Consider the following 5,502-nt stretch of genomic DNA (forward strand, 5'->3'; position numbering starts at 1 on the left):
TGAACTTTGAAATGGCATGTATAGGACTACCCCCTTGTTGGTTTAAAAATGTGGCAATGCATATGTATACGGCCATACGAAAATGGCTCGTAAAAGGAAGCATGAACTTAGACTATTTGTGGTTTGAATGTATATATATGGTGTCATGATGTGATTATGGATCGGAAATGGGAATTTTGGTCACATGATCAGCCATTGGCATGGTTAAAATGATCATATATGAACCTATGTATGGCAAGACTAGTTGGTTCATGGGGACTACCAAATAGGTAAGACCTACCTTAAAAACAGATGCTGCCAGCTGCAGTGACGTGAATGTGAAAAATCACCAAAATTCGTAGGAATGGAATTAAATAGTGAATAAGCTATGTAAATGAACCTTGATGAGTCTATTTTCATATGGAAGAAACGAAATGGTCATAGGAGTTACATGTTAAGAGATATTGAAGCTATTGTGAAACAGGGCCAGAACGGTTTCTGGGTCCCCTGTCGCAACGTTAAAAATTCACTATAAATTATCCAGAAAGAATTAGGAGACATACCTTATATGTACAGATTCCATTTTGAGTCTAGTTTCATTAGAAACAAACGGCACCAGCATTAAAGCCCTGTACAGAGAGATATTCAAGTTATACCGCGAGAAGGTCAGAGCAGTCGATCCCTGTAACATGGGTGACTTTAACTAATAAACTGTACCAATTGGCAAAAATTCTAGAAATAAATCCATGGATGGATATATGAGTCTAAATTCAGGAAAATTTCTGAAACCAGTTTCCGAGTTTTGAAACTCGAGATATGATTTTAAAATGACGGTGACGCAGTCTTCCAAACCGACCGAAATGCCAAATTGGTGGGCAAACATGTGAACTTGGCTTGTTAACCCCTCGTGTCCGACACGGTGATGGTCTCGGGTTCGGGTGTTACAATTTTATTGGTATCGAGCCACGGTTTAGTCGATTCTAGGACTACCGTGATGTGTTTGGGGTCTAGCTATACATGCCATTAAATGATGAATCGATAGTGTGGTGATTTCGACAATTTGACTTTGTGTTTTTATTAGCAATGGATCCCGATCCCAACCGAAGCGATAGCTGATGGTGTGGAGAGTGTGGCGCTGCTCCGCGCAAGGGACAATGCCGGCGGACTCTCAACCTATGGCCAGCAATCCGAATGATGAGGCTAGGCAAGCCTTTTATAGTGTGATGAACGAATGGTTTAATCAATACATTCGAACTAACACTACTGTTCCACAACCTCCATTCCCGACAAATGCAACCCCGCACCCACAATACCTCCGTGACTGACCAAATAAGGTCAAGTAAGCCCCAATCGTACGATTCGAAAACATGGGGCCACTGAATTTAAGGCTACGGATGATGATGATGCCGAAGCGAGCTGAATTTTGGTTGGATAACACTATCCGGGTGCTCGATGAGCTATCCCATACACCGATGAGTGCTTAAAGTGTACCATCTCCTTGCTACGTGAGTCCGCCTACTATTGGTGGAGTACTCTAACTTCTGTGGTGCCTAGAGTGCAAGTGACTTGGGAATTCTTTCAAACCGAGTTCCGAAAAAAGTATATTAGTCAGAGATTCATCGACCAAAAGCGAAGGGAATTTCTTGATCTTAAGCAAGGTTCTATGTCAATTATCGACTACTGAACGAAAGTTTGTGAGGCTTAGCCGTACACGCGAGAATGCATTTCGTCCAAGCTATTATGTGTAAACGCCGAGGATGGGCTGAATGATGATATAAGGATGTTTGTTGGCATCCTCGAGATACGAGATTTCGTAGTACTTGTTGAGCGAGCTTGTAAAGCGAAGAGCTTAGAAAGGAGAAACAAAAGCTGATGTGGGAACTGGAGAATTCGAAGAGGTCCTCGGAAAGTCTCTTCAACAAGCATCAAGAGATTTCGAGATGATGCGAGCCGGTCTAGAGGCGTTCGGGCTTTTCTAGACGAGGACGCGATCGACCCTGTGACCACACGAGTCACTTCGATCGCCGATGGTGGAAATGATCACGAGAGAGGGCGGAGTGTCCACATTGTGGCAAATGGCATTCGGGAGCTGTTGGTTTCGTGATCGCTCTCGCTATAAGTGTGGATCGGCCGACCACTTTATGAAGGATTGCCCGAGGACGCTTGAATGAATGTGAGTCGAGTGGAAACCCGGTGCTACCATCGATCGAGGTAGGCCACCTAGAAATATGGGCAATGTCGATTGGCGGTCGAGAGGATCTAGAGATGCTACCATCGATCTCGAGGCTCGTGCTCTGCAAGGACTTATGGCATATGCGCGTCGGGATCTTGCCTCCGGATGTCATTACGGTACTTTCACTCTTTTCAATACAAATGTGATTGCTTTGATTGACCCTGGTTCTACTCATTCATATATATGTGAAACCTTAGCATCCAAAGAAGACTTTGCCTATTGAGTCTCGAGTTTGTAATTCGGTGTCAAACCCTTGGGTCATTACGTGCTTGTCAACAAAGTGTGCAAGAAAAGTCCCTAGTGTTCCGAGGTTCTTGTTTTCCGGCGGACTTGATGCTTTTGCCGCTCGATGAGTTCGACGTTATTCTTGGTTTGGATTGGTTAACCATGCACGATGCGGTTGTAAATTGCAAGAGCAAGACTATCGATTTGAGTGCGCGAATAATGAAATAATTCGGGTTGAGTCTACTGGACTTAAAGGGTTGCCACCGTAATATCGCCGATGTTGGCCCGTAAATATGTAAGAAAAGGGTGCGAAGCGTACCTTGCGACGTGCTTTCGATGGCAAGGAATCGAAAAGAAACCCGAATCTGCGCCGTGGTTTGTGAATACCGGATGTTTTCCCAAGAATTGCGGGTTTACCACTGTTCGAGAAATAGAATTTGGCATCGAATTGGTACCGGTACCACTCCAATTTCGATAGCTCCGTATCATATGGCACCAACGGAATTAAAGGAGTTGAAAGCTCGGTTGCAAGAATTGGTGGATAGAGGTTTTGCTCGCCGAGTTTTTCGCCTTGGGTGCGCCGGTATTGTTCGTGAAGAAGAAGGATGGAACCATGCGGTACGTGCATCGACTATCGTCGACTTAACAAAGCGACGATAAAGAACAAATATCCGTTGCCACGTATTGATGACTTGTTCGATCAAGCTGAAGGGAGCCTCGGTGTTCTCGAAAATAGATTTGAGATCAGGCTATTATCAATTGCGAATCCGAGATTGGACGTACCCAAGACCGCCTTGAGCGAGATATGGTCACTATGAGTTCCTAGTGATGCCGTTTGGGCTCACTAATGCCCCGCAGTATTTATGGATTTAATGAATCGGATCTTTAGACCATATTTGGATCGATTAAGTAGTCGTGTTCATTGATGACATCTTGGTCTATTCAAGAAATGAGACCGAACATCTTTGAACACTGCGGTTAGTCTTGCAAATTTTACGGGATAAGCAACTATATGCTAAGTTCAGCAAGTGTGAGTTCGTTAAGAGAGGTTAGCTTCTTGGGTCATGTAGTATCTCATCGGTATTCGAGTCTAACAGAATAAAATTTCAGCCATACTTAATTCAAGCCTCAGAAATATTCGAGGTTCGGAGCTTTTGGGGCTTGCCGATTATTACCGACGATTTGTAAAAGGCTTCTCAACGATAGCCACGCCGATGACGGCTACTCCAAAAGGATGTTAAGTTCGAATGGACGGAGAAATGCCAAAAAGTTTCGATCAACTGAAAACTTATTTGGTGAAGCCCCAATTCTAGTGCAACCCGAGTCCAGCAAAGAATTTGTCATCTATAGCGACGCCTCTCTACTTGGGTTAGGTTGCGTATTAATGCAAGAAGGTCGAGTTGTGGCCTGCGCGTCGAGGCAATTAAAGCCACATGAGAAAAATTATCCGACTCATGATCTCGAATTGGCCGCCATCGTATTCGCCTTAAAGATTTGGCGACATTACTTATTTGGTGAAAGGTGCCATGTATACTCGGATCACAAAAGTCTCAAATATTTGATGACCCAAAGAGACTTAAATCTGCGACAAAGACGTTGGCTCGAGCTGTTAAAGGATTATGAGGCGAATGTGGTTGCGGATGCCTTGAGTCGTAAATCGTTATTCACTTTACGAGCGATGAATGTGCACTTGTCTGTCCGATCCGACAGTGTGTTAGTGGCTGAATTGAAAGCCAAACCATTATTGACACACCAAATTCGAGAAGCTCAGAAAGTCGACGACGAGTTGGTTGCAAAATGGGCTGCGTGTGTTCCGAACAAGGACTCGGAGTTTCAAATCGACGATGACGATTGTTTGAGGTTCAAAAGTCGTCTGTGTGTCCCAAAGAATTCGGAACTCATTTCGATAATTCTGAATGAAGCCCATTGTAGCCGAATGGCAATCCACCCGGGAGTACGAAGATGTACAATGAATTGAAGCGTCGGTTTTGGTGGCATGGTATGAAGCGAGACATCTCCGACTTTGTTTGAGATGTTTAATATGTCAACAAGTGAAAGCGGAACATCAGTGCCTTGAGGATTACTTCACCAATCACGATACCCGAGTGGAAATGGGATCGAGTCACAATGGACTTTGTATCCGGACCGCCATTGTCGCAAGTAAGAAGGATGCGGTTTGGGTCGTGGTAGATCGATTGACTAAGTCGACCACTTTGTCCCCGTCGCACGGATTTTTCAATGGACAAATTAGCGGAATTGTACGCTTCTCGTTGTGAGATTACACGGGTGCCTATTTCTATCGTGTCGGATAGAGATCCGAGATTTACCTCGCGATTTTGGAAAAAGTTGCAAGAAGCTTTGGGTACCAAGTTGCATTTCAAGACCGCTTTTACCCCAAATCGATGGTCAATCCGAGCGGATAATTCGGATACTTGAGGATATGTTAAGATGTTGCGTCCTCGAGTTTAGTGGTTCATGGGAGCGGTATTTGCCGTTGATTGAATTCGCACAACAACAACTTTCAATCAAGTATTAAGATGGCACCCTACGAGGCCTTGTGCGGTCGTAAATGTCGCACGCCATTGTTTTGGGTGAGCTCGGTGAAAGCAAGATTTTCGGTGGATTTGATTAGGGATGCTGAGCAGAAAGTGAAAGTAATCCGTGAAAGTCTGAAGATAGCCTCCGATCGTCGAGGAAGGCGACGCGGATCTGAAGCGTAAGGATATAGAGTATCGTGGGTGATAAAGTGTTTCTCAAGGTATCGCCTTGGAAAAAGATACTCGAGTTCGCCGTAAGGGCAAGTTGAGCCCGAGGTTCATTGGACCATATGAGATATCGAGCGAGTCATCCGGTGGCATATCGCTGATTTTGCCCCCGAACTCAAAAGGTTCACGATGTCTTTCACGTTCGATGCTTCGACGCTATAGATCCAATCCATCGCACGTGATTAGTCCATCGAAATTAAAATTCAAGCTAATATGAGTTATGAGGAAGAACCAATTCGTATCCTATCACGAGAAGTGAAAGAGTTGCGAAACAAGCGGGTTCCGCTAGTGAAAGTGTTA

This window comes from Gossypium arboreum, chromosome 10 (assembly GCF_025698485.1).
Source record: "Gossypium arboreum isolate Shixiya-1 chromosome 10, ASM2569848v2, whole genome shotgun sequence".
Taxonomy (NCBI): Eukaryota; Viridiplantae; Streptophyta; class Magnoliopsida; order Malvales; family Malvaceae; genus Gossypium; species Gossypium arboreum.